Below are 20811 nucleotides of genomic sequence, written 5' to 3'. Positions count from 1 at the left end.
AATTACAGGCGCGCGCTGCCATGCCCGGCTAATTTTTTTTGATTTATTGTAGAGATGAGGTCTCGCCAAGTTACCCAGGTGGGTCTCGAACCCGCGGGCTCAAGCAATCCTCTCACCTCAGCCTCCCAAAGTGCTGGGATTACAGGCTGAGCCACCGAACCCGGCGATATATGGCATTTTGAATCATAGGTGTAAACTGTCTATGCAGGCTCTTCTCTTGTCTAGACCACACTACAGACAGCAAATACTCTAATAACCTGGGTTCCTGAGTGACTACATAGAGCAGATTATTCCCCCACATCTGCTGATATATGTTGGATAAATAGCATGCAGAGAAATATATTTTTGTTGAAGGATTCCAGGGTCTACTTGTTCTGCAGCATAATTTAGCCTGTCTTGATTAATACATCCAGTGGTCACTTAAAGGTAAAGGAAAAGAGACTGCATATTTTATAAAATTCTAAGTGTTCTTGAAGATTTTTTTCTTGATCAAACTGGTTGTTGTGTGGCCTCACTCTATGAGTCAGGCAGGATCTGAAGTTTACAAGTCACTTAAGGAAAGTTACTCACTCTGCAGAGTTTCACTGGGGTGAGCTGAAAGGCATGGTGTCCTGCAATGACCGAGTCAGTTCTCCAGCTGCACTGCCAGCTAGAACAAGGCCGATTGTCAGGGGCTATGTGGGACACACTGACAACAGCTTCATGGCATCGTACAGTCTTGGAATTATATTCTCAATTGATCTGTGCATAAATGTTTAAAATGCACTTTATTTTATTTTTAGGTTTTGAAATGAGGAGTTGACATTTGTGGGAATGAACACCATATGTGCCTTGTCATGTCTGCTCAGCAGGGCAAACCTGTCCCACTGCATGGTGCCATCTACTTAGCAACCTCCTGGGACACCTTGTTTTTCATCCGTGTACAGCATTTGGCCAGAGACTATAGGCAACAGGGACAGAGACAGGAAGAGTCCATTTTTTGGCAGTGTCTCCAAATTCACCTCACCAAAAATTCCAATTGTTTTTGGTTCCGGTGTTGGCAGTGAATTTCACTAGGATGAGTACCATATGTTCTAGTGTTTCTGAAACCATTCCAGTTTCTAATATTTTACTTGTCTCTGTAATACACCAAAATGTCCCAGAAATTCCAATATTTTAGTATACAAATACATCTGTTGAACAACTTTTCACACTAGGAAGCAATTTTAAAAACTCATTTTGAGAACCTGTTTTTTTTGGTTGAAACTAATTCACTTCACCTTCACATACCAACAAACTATACGAAAATACGGTTTATTTCTGCCCCAGCAAATTCCGGCCAAAAGGGCAGCATATCAGATCACCCAGTCTGGAGTATCCATTTCAGAAAACGATCTCTCTGGGTCACTTAGTGGTGTAATCCACTCTTTAGCAGAAAGGTTTCAGCCTAACTTACCATTAATTAGCATATTTTAAGCATTTTATTAGATGAACACTTCAAGCATGGAAATATCGGTTCGCCTCTGAGCAGTTCAGGCAGAAACATGTGATGCTTCTCAGTTTCTGTCCAGCAATTGGACAAATTCAGTGTTTCAGGTTGATTGTCCTGAAACAGTGGGGCAGCAGGGCTCAGAGCAGGATCTGAAGGGCACTGTGAAGGTCAACTGCTCTATCACTACACCTGTCCCAAGTTTCTGAAGCACCATCATTAAAGATTCATCCTCAGTTTGAAAGCTTGAGCCCTGTGAAAACAAAATGCCTCTGGGAGCCCCATGTATTAAATGGTGGACTATTAACTCCTCAGCTTGAGAGCATTAATAAGCTGCTTTCCAAAGGGCATCTCTGAGAAGGATCCCTGGAATGAATGGAGACAGGCCAAGACAGTTGGGTTTTCCAGAGAAGAGAGGAGAAGCACAGATGTCGGGGGGGTTGTAAGGGGAGAGGAGAGACGTTCAGGTGGAGAGTTTGTGGCCACGAAACGCAAAGAATTCAGGGGATTGATCTTTGTTGGGCCTTTATGCTATGCCAGCCAGGCACTACACAAAATGCTTTCTGTGTATTTTTGTCCACATCAGTTCCCTTGGTGATCCTGGGGAAGAAAGCAAGATGCTTACTTTACAGATGAGGAAAACACTGGTCAAGGTGCCAAGTGACTTCCCCAGGATCAGACAGTTGGGGTGAAATAGAGCCATGTTCTGAACCTACGTCTACTTCTAAAACACTCACTGTCCCACTCTCTAAATTGGCCTGGGCCTCTAAGTCATTTCTAACAATAGTCTAACAACGCCTATGAACATACCTTACTGTTTCAGACTCTGAGATGGCAGAGTTTAAAAGATTAGGGTTCAGGGCCGGACTTGGTGGCTCAGTCTGTAATCCCAGCACTTTGGGAGACCGAGGCGAGTGGATGGCTTGAGCCCGTGGGTTTCAGATCAGCCCAGGCAACTTGGTAAGACCTCGTCTCTATAATAAATAAAAAACTAGCCGGGCATGGTAGTGTACACGCCTGTAGTTCCAGCTACTTGGAAGGCTGAGGTGGAAGGATCGCCAGAGCCCAGCAGGTTGACACTGAGGTAGCCACTGTACTCCAGCCTAGGCAACAGAGTAAGACTCCAACTCAAACAAAAAGATTAGCGTTCAGGAAAACAGTCTGTCACTTCCTCAAAATGTTATACAATTTTATTTCTAGGTGTATACCTAAAAGAACTAAAAGTCACAACTTAAACAGATACTTGTCCACCAATGTTTACAGCAACATCATTCACAATAACAAAAAAGTAGGAGCAACCCAGACTTCCACTGATGGATAAATAGATGAAAAAAGTGGCGTATTCACACAATGCCATATTGTTCAGCCTTAAAAAGGATGGAAATTGTGATACAACGTTGATGAATCTAGAGGACATTGTGCTAAGTGAAATAACCAGACACAAAAGGACAAACATTATAAGTTTTCACTTAAATAAGATCCCTAAAGTAGTCAAACGCCTAGAGACAAAAAGTAGGATGGTGGTTGCCAGTGGTTAGGGGGAAGAAGGAATGGAAAATTCTTGTTTAATGGGTGTAGAATTTCAATTTAAGATGATGAAAAAGTTCTAGAAATGGATGGTTGATGCCATTAAAATGTTCACTTAGGCTGGGTTTGGTAACTCAGCCTGTAATCCCAACACTTTGGGAGGCCGAGATGGGTAGATGGTCTGAGCCAGCAGGTTCGAGACCAGCCTGGGCAACTTGGCAAGACTTCGTCTCTACCATAAAATTTTTAAAAATAGCCAGGCATGGTAGCCCGCATCTGTAGTTCCGGCTACTTGGAAGGCTGAGGTGGAAGAATCATCGGAGTCCAGCAGGGCGACGCTGGGCTGGCTGTGAGCATGCCACTGCACTCCAGCCTGGACAAGAGTGAGACTCCAACTCAAAAAAAAATTGTTCCCTTAAAAATATTATATATAAGCCAGGCTCGGTGGCTCATCCTGTAATCCTGCGCTTTGGGAGGCTGAGGTGAGTGACTTGCCTGAACCTGTGGGTTCGAGACCCGCCTGGGCAACTTGGCGAGACCTCACCTCTACAATAAATCAAAAAATCAGCTGGGCGTGGTAACGCGCACCTGTAGTTCCAGCTACTTGGAAGGCTGAGGCAGAAGTATTGCCGGAGCCCAGCAGTTCGAGACTGCGGTGGCCGGGAGTGGCCTCTGCACTCCAATCTGGGCGACAGAGTGAGACTCCAACTCAAAAAAAAAAAAATGTTATATATAGTTTACCACAATAAAATATGTTTATTTATTTATTTATTATCTTTAAACAGAGACAGGGTCTCACTATGTTGCCCAAACTGGTCTTGAACTCTCAGCCTCTAGTGATCCTTCCACTTTAGCTTCCCAAAGTGTTGGGATTACAGATGTGAGCCACAGAAATATTTTAAACATTTGGATCCCAATTGTCTGATAATGAATATGGCTGATGTTACAGTTCCCTTCCATGCCATCAGGCATTCAAGACTCAAAGTTTTTAGGTGAAATCATGAAACAATATGCAACTTTTTTTTTGAGTTGGAGTCTCACTCTGTTGCCCAGGCTGGAGTGCAGTGGCACGCTCACGGCCACTCCAGCATTGACCTGCTGGGTTCGGATGATCTCTCTGCCTCAGCTTTCCAAGTAGCTGGAACTACAGGTGCACGCTACCATGCCCGGGTAATTTTTTATTTATTGTAGAGAAGAGGTCTCACCAAGTTGTCCGGGTGGGTCTCGAACCTGCGGGCTCAGGCAATCCACTCGCCTTGGCCTCCCAAAGTGCTGGGATTACAGGCTGAGTCACCGAGCCCGGCCCCACATGCAGCTCTCACAGGCTTTATCTTGTGCATGAATGTGGGTTGCTTGGCAGAGGATTGCCCCGATTATCTGGGTTGAACACTTCCCAGAAACCTAGAAAAATCTACCTGACTGAGCAGCAGGGCATGTTCACACCTGCAGGTACCCTGAGCATTATGTTAGGGAGGCATTAAATTAAGAAAAGAAAAGTAATCTGCAAATATTCACCCGTGAAGGGTAAGTCATGACCTATGGAAGATAAGCTCTTTCTGCAGGGGACCCTGTACTGGCTGTGACACCACCATCCTTTGACAGCCATTCTCCCAGACTCATGTGGCAGGGCTGCATACTTGAACTCTCATCCAAGACCTTCCAAGCTATACCCTTCAATGCTCTCCCCTGCAACTTGGTGACTGCAACAGCAGCTACAATGTTTCCACCACCCAGAGGTTGCCTGGCTCTGACTCCAGCCCTCCTTGCTGTGTGGTTTTCTCTCTGGCAGCTGCTCAGGGGTCTTCTCAGTGGTATCCCCTTCTTCACAGAGCATTTGCCTTTCTGACAGTCTCTCTCAGCAGCCTCTTCTTCCATCAAGTGCTGCTAACAAGGTCTCACATCAGGTGAAGAGAATCTGTAAGGGACCAAGGCTTGGGTCCAGGCCCCATTACCACTTGAGCCATGGTTCTTACGCTTCCGAGTATGTAAGAGTCATCAGGGCCCCCACGTCTCTATAAGAAAATGAAATTTAATTTTAAAAAGAGTCATCAGGGCAATTGTGAAAAATATGATTCTGGTGGATTCTGGTGCCCACATTTATAAAACAAACTTCCCAAGGGCTTTGAGGTAGGTGGTCATATTTTGAGTCATTCTTTTCTCTCACAAATGAGAGTAACCATTCTTTAATGAGTGAATTCCTGGAGATAATATATATGGCAGCATCTAGCATAGTGCTAGGCCCAAAGTAGGCATTCAACATATTCGTTTAAATTTGAAATGTAATGAAGGAAAAAAATGTGTTGTGCAAACCATGTTCCCTAGTCAGGATGATTAAGACCAACACGAGCCACCAAAATAGAGGGGCTGGTACCACTAGTTCCACTCAAATATAAATATAACTGAATTTGACTTTCAAATGCATTTTCTGAGAATAGAGTGGCTATCTTTTATCCAAGATCTACTGTGAGAACAGCTGTCATGGCCCAGACAATGACTAACAATCCAGGAAAAGATGAACATGTGACTAAGATGATTATTCAAGCAAAAATGAAAATCAGAAACTACAACCAGTCCAAAATGGGCACAAGGGTAGCCCCTCTCATGGGCAGTTGGGCTCCAGAGAGCGATGATTTACCTGACTTTAACTTCTTAGCATTGCTTGTGTCTCTGGAAACAGGAATATCACAGAATTAAAAAAGAAAATTTACCTTATATCCCCAGATGGCTATGATAAAAAAACCCAAAAAACAAAATAACAAGTGTTGAGGAGAATATGAAGAAATTGGAACCTCATACATGGTTGATGGGGATGTAAAATGGTCTAGCCACTGTGGAAAACAGTATTGCAATTCCTTAAAAAATTAAACAAGCTGGGCATGGTGACTCACACCTGTAATTCCGGCACTTTGAGAGGCCAAGGTGGGAGGATTACCTGAGACCAAGAGTTAGAGACCAGCCTGGGTGGCATAGAGAGACCAAGTCTGTACCCAAAAAAATTTTTTTTAATTAACCGGGCATGGTGGTGCATGCCTGTAGCCCCAGTTACTTGAGAGGCTGAGGCAGGAGGATCTCTTGAGCCTAGGAGTTTGAAGCTGCAGTGAGCTATGATTGCACCACTGCACTCCAGCCTGGGTGACAGAGCAAGACACTGTCTCTAAAAAATTAAATTAAAATAAAATAAATTTTAAATATTAAACATAGAATTACCTTATGATCCAGCAAGCTCACTTCTGGGTACATACCCAAGACGACTGAAAGTAGGGACTCCACAGATGTCTGTGTTCACCCATGTTTATAGCAGCATTATTCACAGAAACCCAAAGGGGGAAGCCCCTCAAGTGTCCACTGACAAATGAATAAACAAAAAATGCGGTGTATGGACACAATGAAACATTATTTACCCTCACAAAGGAAGGAAATTTGACACATGCTGCAACATAGTTGAACCTGAAAACATTAGGTTAAGTTAAATAAGCCAGTCACAAAAAGTCAACTACTGCATGATTCCACTTATATGAGGTCCCTAGAGTGGTCCAATTCATAGACACTAAAAGTAAAATGGTAGTTTCCAGGGACTGGAAAGGTGGCGAGTTAGTGTTCAATGAATGTAGAGTTTTTGTTTGGGATGATGAAAAATTTCTGGAGATGGTTGATGATGATGATTGCATAGCAACGTGGAGGTACTTAATGCTACTGTACACTTAAAAATGATCAAAATGGTAAGTTTTATGCTGCATACACTTTTACCACAATACAAAAAAGAAAACTCACAAGGGCATGAATTTAGACTTTGCCCTTAAATATCCTCTTTGATTTGTGAGAGCATAAAGCATTTTTGTCACATTACGTTATTCTGCTGGTGGTCATGAGATGTTATTCTGTGAGGTCAGCAGGCAAGAGAAGCCAGCCTGAAGGGATACCCACAAACTTTCTGATGGCAGAGCCAGGAAGTCTTACGCCGTGTCAGAAATCCACTGGTTCTACCTGCTGATTCTGTAGAAGGGCACTGAGAGCTGAAATAGGCTGAGCGAGGCCAGACAGTAGGCTTCAGGGCCCATGACATCAGAGTGTAGACTTCCCTCCCCAGATCCCTCTTCTATAATCTGCTTAAATGGAGAGAACAAGCCGGGCTCTGTGGCTCAGCCTGTAATCCCGCGCTTTGGGAGGCTGAGTGGAGTGGATTGCCTGAGCCCTGGGCAACTTGGGGAGACCTCATCTCTACAATAAATCGAAAAATTAGCTGGGCGTGGTAGCGCACGCCTGTAGTTCCAGCTACTTATAAGGCTAAGGCGGAAGGATCGCTGGAGCCCAGCAGGGAGGCTGGGTGACAGAGTGAGACTCCGACTCAAAAAAACAAAAATGGAGAGAGCAAAATGGATGAAATAGTCTGTGTGTATGTGTGTGTGTTTACTTACCCAAATGTAAACGCCTGGGAATAACTTGTGCATGAGATTCCAGCACAATAAAATGCTTTCAAATCATTTTACTTTGCTAAAAGGTACCAGAAGCAAATGCTTACATTTCCCAAACTTGCTGTACATCAACTTTTTCACACTGTGTATGCATTAAAAATGAGCTATTTTCCAGTTCCTATCAAACAAATTCCTATGGAGCAGGGGGAAAAAAGATTCAATATAAACAAAATTCATTCCGTTTTTCATGCATCAAATATTTATTGAGCATCTATTATAGGCTAGGGACTATGTTAGCCCACGGACTACAGCTGAGAAGAAGCCACATGTAGCTCCTGCCTCCATGAAGTGCTGTCTTCAGACAAGTAAACAGGATGTCACACTACATGAAGGCTGAAGATCTTGAGGAACATTGGGGATTACAGGAGGTTGCAGTCCAGTATTGTAAAGACTGTAATGGGAAAAGTTTGGAAAGTGGAGGGACCAAAATGCACACACATGAAGGAGACTCCCAGGGAGGGTGGAGTCACCCAGGCTCGGCCCCCACTTCATGTAAGTGAGGAGAGCCAGCAGTGGGAGACTGCACATGTCAGCTCCAGGATGGCTGCTATTCCGTCTGCACCAGCCTCACCCCCTGCAAGAATTCCTTTTGTTGTTCACCGTGGAGGGATGATATATCAGGATTCAGTCAGAGAGGGAGAACCAATCAGTGACAGAGAGACAGGCATGTAGGTGGGGGGCAGGTGGGTAGGTGGACGATGGATGGATGGATGGACAGACAGACAGATTTTTTCTTTTTGAGTTGGAGTCTCACTCTGTTGCCCAGACTGGAGCGGCCACCGCAGCCTTGACCTGCTGGGCTCCGGCGATCCTTCCGCCTCAGCCTTCCTAGTAGTTGGAACTAATTTTTTATTTATTGTAGAGATAAGGTCTCACCAATTACTCAGGTGGGTCTCGAACCCGCGGGCTCAGGCAATCCACATGCCTTGGCCTCTCAAAGTGCTGGGATTGCAGACTAAGCCACCGAGCCTGGTCGGACAGATTTGTTACAGGGACTGACTGTATGCAATTGTGGGAGTTGGCTCTAAGTAGCCCCTGTGAGGCTGCTACATTCATGTCTGAGGCTGCAGCCTGAAGTTCACAGGACAGACAGTCAGGGAAGGAAAGATGGCTGCAGAGTGGGGAGATGCAAACAAGCTGGAGCCCACAAGGATGCATGGACACACCCAGGTCCATCACATTGCCTCTGTCCTTGGTATGGGTGTCAGGCACAAGCCAAGGTCCTTTGGCATGGACCAAAATGCACACACATGAAGGAGGATCCCAGGGAGGGTGGAGTCACCCAGGCTCGGCCCCCCCTTCATGTCAGTGAGGAGAGCCAGCAGTGGGAGACTGCATGTGTCAGCTCCCGGATGGCTGCTACTCCGTCTGCACCAGCCTCACCCCCTGCAAGAATTCTTTTTGTTGTTCACCGTGACTGGAAACATACAGGGAAGGGAATTCTGGAAAATGTGGTTCTGCCTAGCCAAGATGCCACATTTTAAAGGCACCACAGATGGTGACCTAATCTGGAATGGGAGTCGGAGGAAGTCTCCAGAAGAAAGTGGCATTGAAGCCAAGGCCCAAAGGATGGGCAGAAGTTAGCCAGATGGAGGAAGGGAGGATCATCCTAGAGTGCTGGAATCACATTAAAAAAACAAATCTGTGTCTGAAAAAGCCTTGTACTTTTAAAAGGAAATGGAAATAGGATGTCCCCAAAGAACAAACTTTCTAGTTCGAAAACAAGAATATAACACTGTTATTTAACATCGAAGTGAACTGAAATCAGTAGGCTCTCAGAAGTTACTTTCCACACTACCATAGTGCTCCCCAATTTCCTCCCTCCTCCCTCCTTTCCATCTTTCTTACTCCTCTTCCAAACTCCTCCAACCCCTTCCTAACCCTCATTCCCCTCTTCCTCTTCTCCAACCTCATTCCTCGATTGTCCCCTAGTTCCAGCCAAGGAAATTGCTGAGTGAGATTCTGATCACAAAGATACCTTAGCTTGTTTTTTGTTGCTTATTTGGTTTTTTTTTGAGTCGTAGTCTCACACTGTCACCCAGGCTGGACGGCAGTGGCACCCTCACGGCCACCACAGCCTCAGCCTGCTGGACTCAGGCAATCCTTCTGTCTCAGCCTTCCAAGTAGCTGAAACTACAGGCACTTGCACCACCATGCCCAGCTAATTTTTTGATTTATTGTGGAGATGAGGTCTTGCCAAGCTGTTCAGGCTGGTCTCGAACCCGTGGGCTTGGGCAATCCTCTCACCTCAGCCTCCTGAAGTGCTAGGATTATAGTCATGAGCCACTGTGTCTGGCTTTGTTTTGTTTTAGAGACAAGGACTTGCTCTGTCAACCAGGCTGGAGTATAGCGGCATGATTATAGCTCATTGCAGTCTCGAACTCCTGGACTGAGGATCTTCCTGCCTCAGCCTTCTGAGTAACTAGAACTACAGGTACATACCACAATGCCCAACAAATTATTAAAAATTTTGTAGAAATGGGGTCTTGCTATGTTGTCCAGGCTAGTCTTAAACTCCTGGCCTCAAATGATCTTCTCATCTTAGCCTTTCAAAGCGCTGGGATTCCAGGTGTGAGCCACACATCTGGCCATGTTTTTTAGACCTTACCCGGGTGAAAAAAGGCACAGCTTGGAGTTGCAGGTTAGCTCTCATATCATCTTGGTATCGGTTGCCAAAATGCCAATGGGTTAAAAGCCTCTGAACCCCCTTTAAACCTGTACACCCAGAGCTGAGTGTCCTACCCCAGCAAGAAGCAGGAAAATAAATACCATGTTTGCAACCTTGGGTCAGGGCTTGACTCAGCAATCAAATACAATCTGTCCTTCAGATTCAATTTAGCCCATTTCCTGAAGTGAAAGCAAATATGCTGGAAGAAATGCAGACTTCCTGTCTGTTTCAGACCGGCACACCTTTGAAAAATGGTCCTTCTTGGGAAAGCTACCCTGGAAGGCTTCATCTCAGGCTGGTGGTTTCTGGCCTGACACTGAGACAACAGTGGTGGCCTAGACATGGCGGGGAAGAAGAAAGGAAGAGGCTACAACTGAAGAAGGAGGCAAGTGGTCCCAAACTGAAATGCAGCCCCTAGATGCCAAGTCTTCCCTTCCCATCTCGAGGCCACAGATTCTTGGTTCCCAACTGTGTCAGGGGTTCCCAGGACCGACCTCTGATTCAATGCTTCACTAGAAGGACTCCCAGGACTCATGGTGATGACTTGTTACAGTAAAAGGATACAGAATAAAGTCATAAAAGGAAAAAGATGCACAGGACAGAACACAGAGAGCTCCAGGTTCCAGGAGTGAGCTTTCTGTGGCTGATTCCCAGTGGAATCATAAAGACAATGCTTAATTTTCCCAGGAAATATGTGTGACAGCATGTACAAAATATTGACAACCAGTAAAATTCACATAAGCCTTGGTGTCTAGGGGTTTCATTGGGGTCAGCCATGCAAGCATGAGCACCCTCATTACAGAGCCACTCACATTTCAGTCTCTACAGAAGTCAAATAGCTTAACTCAAGGAACCCACTATAAATGGCACTGTTAGCATAGACTACCTAGCATGGCCCAAGCCCTGAAGTTAACAAAGTCACTGGATCAGACAGGCTTTTCCAAGGGCTTAAAAGTTTTCTCCCGGAACCAGGTAAAGAGCAGACCTTTCTTTAGAATGTGCAGGGTTTGAGCAACCCAAGCCTGCTACATCAAGTCTTTTTTCTTTTTTCTTATTATAAAGTTGTGGAGTACAATTCAGACTTAGATATACAAATGTTGATTATGCAGGTACACTTGTTGATGAATGTACCCCTCCCTCCCCTAGCAGTTTCCCACTACTGTCAATCCCTTTCTTATAGTATTATAATTGTTCAAAGTCTGCTTACGAGTGAGAACACATGGTACTCTGTACTTTATTTCTGTGATGGGCCACTGAGTATGATTGACTCTAAATCCATCCAAGTTGCTGCAAAGTCCATATGTTTGTCCTTTATGGCTGCATAATATTCCATTGTGTATGCTGCATCAAGTCTTTACTGCTCCTCCATACTTGCTTATTCCTCAGTTTTCCAGTCTCTAGTTTCTAATGCAGAGACTGAGAGTGAAATCCCATGGTCTCAACTGGGCAACAGTAGGCAGGAAATTTCCTGTGTCTAACCAGCTGTGTACCCTCAGGTTAAGACCAGCATGCACTCATTTTCTTAGTTTCATTATTGTCAGATAATGATAGCTACACCACTCTGGATTTGCTGAAAGGTATTAGGAGACTCAAATGACACAGTGGATAACATTGGAGTAAAATGAACTGCTAATAAGCCAAATAGTTACTCTAGGGTTACCTGGGGTTTTCTGTTTTTGCTTGGGATTTTTAAGACCCTGGGACTCACTCCATTGTCCAGGCAGGAGTGCAGTAGCACAATCATAGCCCACTGCAGTCTCAAAGTTCTGGGTTCAAGTGGTCCTCCAGTCTCTATCTCCAAAGTAGCTGGGACTATACAGGTGCATGCCACCATGCCTGGCTAATTTTTCTTTCCTTCCTTCCTTCTTTCCTTTCTTCCTTTCCTTTCTTCCTTCCTTTCTTCCTTTCTTTTTTAAGAGATAGGGGTCTTGCTATGTTGCCCAGGCTTGTCTCAAACACTTGGCCTCAAGCAATCCTCCCAGTTCAGCCTCTCTAGTATATTTCTGTACTTTAACAGAAATACACATGGGTTGCACAATTAAGGTGAAGAGGCTCAGGTCACACCGCAAGCAAGTGTGGATTCACCTAAGGACTGGGGACATCCTTCTGCAGCAGGACTGAGGCATCTGTCTCCAGGGCTGAAGGTCAGTCATCACCATATCTGACTTTTCCCTTTAGCAATTGTCTTCCCACCAGCCCCCACCCCTGCTCCTCACAGCTAAACCACTTGTCAGGGAGTTCAGGCAACATGATCTGAGACCGAGAATGTGTGTTGACTTTGTCAGTTTTTAACAACATCATTGTCTTCAAAGAAAACCTCATTTTTATTAGAGAACTGCAGAAGTAAATACCACCATTTGGCAATGATTCTTCTCTTTCTCCAGGTTCCTGCTGCTGCTTATCCTGCAAGACAACTCTGGGAGAGAAAACAACTGTTCAGTTGCTATAAATCACGGGAAGGCTCTGGTGAGAAAAATCTCCATAAAAGACTTCAGAAAAGATAGATGTCTTAAGGCAGAACTTAGAGGAGAGGCAGGAGACTTGGCACAGGAGATGCACAAGGATTTTTCCACATGCAGGAACTCTGAAGGATGGCAGGAGGCTACAGAGAGCAGATCTGAAATACCGTGAAAATAATCAACAAGGAGGAAGGTGGGCTTCTCAGCATCTGCCTCGTCCTGCACAGACAGAGCTGGGTCAGTGGGAGGGAAGGAGCAAGGCCTCTAAAAGGAGCATAACTAGGAAATACAACACAACGAGAGCATTTGGAAGGCGTCCAAGGAGTGGAGATCGTCATTTGGTAAAAGAATCTGCTCTTGGGATGAGACAGCCTAGAAGGATCCCAATGCCCAGGCAAAACAAGGATTGTTCAAAATACAATTTCAGTAAGCCACTTTGGGGATTATCTGTAATACCTTGTATTAATAATAATATCCTTATAATTGTTATTTTAATCCCAGAAAAAAATTGATGCAGTCTGAGAAGATTATATTATATGCAAACAAAAATGAAAAAATAATCGGAACACTGTTCTACATTTATTGCTTCTTATGCCCTTTCTGTACCATCTTCTCCAATACACTCAAAGAAATCTCCAAGAAGAGACCCCCCCCCCCCCCGCTTTCTTCGTCCAAAGAAGACTGAGGGTTTGATTCTGTGGAATTTGAGTTTCTGACTAAAACACAGCCTATTTTTCCAGTCCCCACAATCTGGAACCTGGACTTCTGGGGGTGTTTCTTTTTCTGTGACAGTCTAGTTTATTTTGCCAGCCAGGCAACATGTGATACTGCAGTTCAAGTCTGATGTTAACCATCCAGCATTAGCACAGATGCCACAGACACAGTCCCCATCAAGACTTGCCCTCACTGCAGACCCAGTCTAAGGCATCTACACTTCTGACCAACTGGCTACAGAATCAGGGTTCACTTTCAATAATTCACTAGAATGACTCACCGAACTCGGCAAAGCACTATACAAAGGATTACAGTTTTATATAAAGGACACAGATCAGGGGGCCAGCCAGATGAAGAGATTCACAGGGCGAAGACTGGAAGGGTCTTGAATGCAGAACTTCCATGCCCTCTGCCCGTGGAATCAGACCACATCACCCTCCTACATATTGGTGCATTCACCAACTCCAAGGAAAGCTTCTGGTGTTCAGAGTTTTAATGAAGTTTCCTTAGGTAATCAATGATTAAATCATTGACCATGTGACTGAACTCAATCTCCAGCTGCCTTCCCCAGAGGTCAGGAGGTCAGGCCTATATTGCATGACTCAAAGCCCCAACCCTTTAATCACAAGGTTGACTTTTCCAAACAACTGGCTCCTACCCTGAATCACTTCAGCATAAATTCAGGTGTAGTCCAAGGGTCTGCCACGAATAACAAAGATACTCCTGTCAGTCAAGAAATTCCAAAGGCTTAGAAGCTATGTCCCAGAATCTAGTATAAAACCCAGACAAATTATTTATTATACAACACAATGATAACAGCTGGTATTTACTGAAGGTTTTCTCGGTGTTAGGCTCTGTGCCAAGCAGTTTATATACTTCTAATTTTACCTTCAAAACAATCTTATGTGTTAGATACATTATTATTCCCATTTTGCAGATGACTAAATTGAGGCACAGAGAGGGGAAATAATTTGCTTGAAATTACATAGCTGATAAGTGGAAGAACAGGGATTTGAAATTATTTCTGTGATATTTACTACTAAGTTCCTCTAGAACCCACTATAAAAAAGAAGAAACCAAAAGGGCGTACATTTTTGCTACAAAAGAACAACATAAATATAAGACCCAATCTAGGTTTCATTACCAGTTGTGGAACTATAGTAGGTTCCTTTGCCCAAAGCACATCAAGTCAATTTACCAAGACACTAGAATCTCAGCAGAGACAGATTTTAATAATAATAGGGCAGCCCAACAAGGAGATGGGAGGAAACCTCAAATCCACTCTCTGAGGAGTTTGGGGTTAAGGATTTTAAGGAGTTTGGAGGGAGATGAGGTGTGGGATTGTGGACTGGTCAAAGAGTGCAGGATAAAGGCATGGGATGGGCAGATAAAGAAACTGCATTTTGGTGCTGATTTGGTTCCTCTGTGGGAAGTTCTGCCAACTGGTTGACATCAGCCAGTTCAGCTAGAGTTTAAGATCTACAGAACACCTTGAAACTCTTAAACAAAACACCTTCTGACCCTAATGTCAGTGACACTACCTATAGGAACAAGGGGGATACAAGTTGTTAGTATCTAGTGTTAGGTGACTTTTGGTTATAAGGAGATGGGTCAAGTGCAGTCTATTTAATGCTTAATTATAACTATATTTCTGCCCAGCACCAGACATGTAATTCTTGTTAACCCAGTGAGGATGGTTTCAGTTGAGTGGTGTTGGAAGGAAGGGGGAAAAAAAGCACTAAATTCTGTTATGCAAAATCTTCACCAATTAAATGGAGACCCGAATAGCACCTACCTCACAAGTTTGGTCTGAAGAAAAAAAGAGATAATTAATTTGAAAGTGAAAAACACTACACCAGTGTGAGGTTTTTTTTTTTTTACCCCCACCCAGTCTGCCCTTGGCCTTTCACCCTCAGAACTTATCTTCCCTCACCGGATCTAGTAAGTATTCTTCATGTCTCACATGATACCCTCACACCTCTCTGATTGCCTTGGGTTACATTTTTGTCCCTTTAACTCGATTATTTTTATGCTACTTACACGGACCATTACTTCAGCTTCGGAAAACACTCACTTTTACAAGCATTTATTAAGTACCTAATAGTGCATACCACTGCACATGAATCATAGCTGAGGGGAGTTCAGGTTTTCAAGGAGCCAGAGTGGCCTGGTAGGAAGGGCCTGGAGCCTGGCCTCTGAAGAACTGAGTTCTGGTCCCAGTTCTGCCTTTTAGTCACTTTGTTAACTTAGAAAAGACATTTAACCTGCCTGAATCTCAGACCACTCATCTGTAAAATATCACAATAATTAATACCGGTTCTGCCAACCTAACAGGAAAGTGGCAAGGTTGTATGAGAAAATGTATGTAGAATTCTTTTGAAATAACAATATAAACAGAAAACTATATAAATAGAGGAAATAATTACGTAAGACAGCATTGAAATAGACATGGAGTCCCACATACAGAGATACAGGAAAATTCTAGAACAACCTTACAGAAGGAGCACAACCAAAAAGATGGCACAGAAAGTGCACGTAAATAAAAACATGTTCAAGTCACAGAGTCAGGTTCATTGGGGAGGGCAGTTGGCAGGGAGGGGTGGAGAAGAGGTACTAGATGTGTTCATGGTTTACAAATGTGCCTGGGAGCAGAAACGTATATGAAGCCAGTGGCTGTATGGAAAAATCCAGTGACAAAAAGGAGAAGTGCCTGTAAGTGTATCTTGAAAATTAACAACATGATTCCCCAGGTGCATTCCATAATGGTGTTCAAGAAGTTCAACTCTTGTAATAGATATAGATTTTTGTGGTTTTAAGCAACTGAAAATTGTAAGCTGGGTAGATAGAAATCCAAAGCTGCTCGGTGAGTTTATTTAAATGAAGACCACATGGGTTGCTTCAACTGCACAAAAATCGCCAAATACTGTTTCCTTATAGGACGTAAAATTAATGGATTGATTGACTTTCATTTAAAAATTGAGCGAGAAAGCTGTTCTGTGGACGTGAGTGCTCTTTCATTTCTTCTTCTGCAGTAAAATCTATCCCTTGCTTTACCCTGAATTGGCCTTGAATTATTTCCTGGTCAAATTCAAGAACTGAGGGACTCATTGCCATCCATCCTGCCAGCATCTTTGGTGCTGTGGCTGAATCACTAGATTCAAACAGTAAGGCCCCTGCAGCCTCTGAGGGAGGGCCAAAATGGCTGACTGAAGAATCACATGATTGCTACTCTCTGCAAAGAAGCCTATATGAAGGAGTGGACCTAGGGCTTTGGGGAGCAACCTGAAAACTCAAGCTGAGGTCTATCATATGGTCACCTGGGGATGCAGAGGATGGACAGTGCCAAGGCCTGGACACCCCTGAAGGCAGCCCTGATGTAAGAATGGAAAAGTACCTTTGGAGACAAAGGGGGTGAGTGGAAACAACAGTTTTTCTTCTCTGCATACCTCACATGGGCCTCTGCAGTCCCAGCCAAAGGAGAGACAGTCCAGGAACTCCTCCCTGCCCCACACCCCTCTTACACCAGCTGGGCACAAAGGGCTACCCTAGGTGGAGACACAGGCACCAGCAGGTTCCACATGGAAACCAGGGAACTCCAGTTCCCAGGGCTTCTGCATTGCAGCTACTGCCCCCACTCTATCCAGGGGGTCCTTAGCAGGAAACACCCTGCAGGAGTGGCTTGTGCCTGTAGGCATACTCCCCTCCCTTCCTCTCCAACCTCCAACAGGGTCAATGTGACCAATGTGGGGAAGTTTCCCTGGAGCCAGCAGCCCTTGTGGTCCTAGGTCAGGGCTGTAGATGTGACTTACCCTCGAGGGGCCACCACTGTGGTCATAGCCCCTCCCACAGAGCAAGTAGAATCTAAGAAGCGGGGCACCTCTACACAGCCTATGGTGGCAGTGACCTCACCCACCCACAGAGGAAGAAATACCAACCTGCCACTGATTTCCTTCTACCCCTGGACAAAAGAGGCAGTCCTGCCCAGAGGACCACCAGAGCCATCTGAGCCAGAGTAGAGCCACAGGGCCCCACTTTGCCACCTACCAAACCTGTTAACAAAATAAGCAATCTGGGGAGGAGATTACCCCTGTACCCTGTCCTGGAGTGAGGGGAAAGACTCTGCAATAAAGGAAAAATCTCATCCCTTTTCTGCCAGACTGTACCAGAAGCAGTTTCAGATGTTTTCTCTCCAGAACACCAGCCTTCCTGCCACTGCTGCCCCCCACCCACAGGCAGGCCAGAGGAGGGAGGACAGGTAAAACCCAAACCAAAGAAAACCCACAAATGGCCACCCCCCAACAATAGACCTTATCTAATTAAAAACAAACAAACAAAAAAACACAAAAAGATAAGAGTTTGGCTTCACAGATGAGGAAGAACCAGTGAAAAAACGCCAGTAATTCCCAAAGCTTTAACATGTTGATACCTGTCAGAGGGCCTCTCAGATCCAAAGCAAGGAAACCCATCCAGAACTACCTGTCCCTGATGACAGACATAGAAATCAGACTTTGGATGGCACAGAAACTCAACATGATTCACGAGAAGGTGGACACAAATCATCCAGGTCACAAAAGCAGTGCAGGAAGTAAAAGCTAAGTTGGCCATTATAACAAAAGGCTAATCTGAAATTCTGGAAATGAAGGATTCTTTCCAGGGATTTCAGAAACCAATGGCAAGCCTCAAAAGCAGAATTGATGAGGTAGAGGAAAGAATTTTAGAACTTGAGGATCAAACTACTGGTAATAACCCAGGCAAACACAAACAGGGAGAAAAGGCTAAGAGGAATGAGCAAAGCCTATGAGAGATTTGGGATTATGTAACAAGGCCAAGTCTGTGGTTGACTGACATCCCTGAGAGAGAAGGGGAAACTGAGAGCACTGTAGAACAAGCCTTCTAAGATGTCATGCAAGAAGATTTTCCCTACCTCACTACAGAGGTGGCCATGCAGACACAAAAAATTCAGAGGACTCCTGTGAGGTATCACACTAGATGACCATCCTAAAGGCACATAATAATTCATCTCCACAAGGTAAGCATGAAAGAAAAAATTCTAAAGGAAGCTAGACAGAAAGAACAGATCACTTACTGAGGAAGACCCATCAGCATAAACCCTACAAGCCAGGAGGAACTGAGATCTCATCTTTAGCATTCTTAATGCAAAGCAATTCACCAAGTGCAATGGTTCACACCTGTAATCCCAGCACTTTGGGAGGTGGAGGTGAGAGGATTGCCTGAGCCCACAGGTTTGAGACCAGCCTGGGCAACATGGCGAGGCCTCATCTCTACAATAAATAAAAAAATTAGCCAGGTATGGTGGTGTGCTCCTGTAGTTCCAGCTACTTGGAAGGCTGAAGCAAAAGGATCACCTGAACCCAGGAGGCTGAGGTTGAAGTGGCCATGAGCATGCCACTGCACTTCAGTCTGGGTGACCCACCCCCAAATGCACGCACACACACACACGCACATACACACACACACACACACACATGAAATTCCAGTCAAGAATTTATTATCCTGCCAGGCTAAGCTTCGGTAATGAAGAAAAATTAAAATTCTTGCCAGATATCCAGTACCTAGGAGAAGACCAGCTCTTGAGGAGATACTTAAGAAGGTTCTAAGCACAGATTTCACCCATCACAAAAGCACAGACAAGTACAGAGTTTATAGATCATACAAATCAGCCTCAAAACCTAAAAAGCGAAGCAACTTCTTTTTTCTTTTGAGTTGGAGTCTCACTCTGTCATCCAGACTGGAGTGCAGTGGCATGCTCCTGGCCACCGCAGCCTCTACCTGCTGGGCTCCGGCAATCTTTCCACCTCAGCTTTCCATGTAGCTGGAACCACAGGCACGCACTACCATGCCCAGCTAATTTTTTGATTTATTGTAGAGATGAGGTCTCGCCAAGTTGCCCAGGTGGGTCTCAAACCCGCAGGCTCAGGCAATTCACTCACCTCAGCCTCCCAAAAGCACAGGATTACAGCCTGAGCCACCTAGCCCAGCTAAGCAACTTCTTAATAGCAATATTATAGGAACAAACCCCCCACTTATCAGTAATTAACTTATACTTAAACAGACTGAATATGCTACTCAAAAGGCACAGAGTGGCAAATTGGATAAATAAGCATGAACTATCCTTCTGCTGCCTTCGGGAAACCCATCTACTGCAAATGACAGTCACAGATAAGGGACTGGAGAAAGATCTTCCGGGCAAATGGAAAACAAAAAAGAGCAGAATTAGCTATTCTTATATGAGACAAAACATTTTAAGTCAATAAAAGTTAAAAAGCTCACTCCATCAGCAAGAAATATCCATCTTGAATATATATGCACCCAACACAGGCGCACCCAGATTTATAAAACAGTTGCAAATTAAACTAAGAAAGAACATAGGCAGTAATTATAATCAGATACTTTAATGCCTTGCTAACGGTCTTAAAGATTTGAGGCAAAAAATAGCAAGGAAATCCAGAACCTTAACACTTGACCAACTGAACCTAGTAGACATCTACAGAACATTTAACCCAACAACCACATAATATATATTCTTCTCAACAGCACCTGAAACATACTCCAAGATTGACTACATACTTGGACATAGATCAAGCATGAACAAATTTCAAAAGGTCAAAATCATACCAAGCATCTTCTCAGACCAAGAAGAATAAAAATAAATGTAATCACCAACAGGAGCACTCTAAGACACACATATACATGGAAATTAAACAACAAGTTTCTGAATGACTTTTGGGTTAACACAGAAATAAAGATTCTTAGAGACAAATGAAAGTGTAGACAAAACATACCCAAACCTCTGGGATATCATGAAAACTATGCTGAGAGGGGAGTTTATAGCATTTCATGTACATATCAAGAAAATAGAGGGCTCTCAAGTAAACAATCTGATATTTCACCTAAGGGACCTGGAAAGACAAAAGCAATCTGATTCCAGTATTAGTAGAAGAGTGGAGATTATTAAAATAAATTCACAGTTGAATGGAGTAGAACCCCCCCAAATCAAAACAAAGGATCAATGAGACAAAAAAGCCAGTTCTTTGAAAGGATACATAAGATTGACAGATCCCTGGCTGAGAGAGAGAGAGAGAGAGAGAGAGAGAGAGAGAGAGAGAGAGAGAGAGAGAGAGAGAGAATTCAGATAAGTATAACAGGAAATGAAAAAGGTTTGGTGCAGTGACTCACGTTTCTAATCCTAGCACTTTGGGAGGCCAAAGTGGGAGGATTACTTGAACCCAGAAGTTTGAGATCATCCTAGGCAACATAGTGAGACCTCATCTCAATAAAAAATCAAAAAATAAGCCAGACATGGTGGCACATTCTTGTAGTCTCAGTTACTTTGGAGACTGAGGTAAAAGAATTACCTGAGCCCAGGAGTTTGAGACTGCAGTGAGCCATGGACATTCCACTGCACTCCAGTCTGGGTGACAGAGTAAGACACTGATGAAAGAAGGAAGAAGGAAGGAAGGAAGGAAGGAAGGAAGGAAGGAA

The sequence above is a fragment of the Carlito syrichta genome, unplaced genomic scaffold (genome assembly GCF_000164805.1).
Source record: "Carlito syrichta isolate Samal-C Ts95f unplaced genomic scaffold, Tarsius_syrichta-2.0.1 Scaffold130373, whole genome shotgun sequence".
NCBI lineage: Eukaryota > Metazoa > Chordata > Mammalia > Primates > Tarsiidae > Carlito > Carlito syrichta.
The sequence above is the reverse complement of the archived record's forward strand: the minus strand, read 5'-3'. Positions refer to the sequence as shown.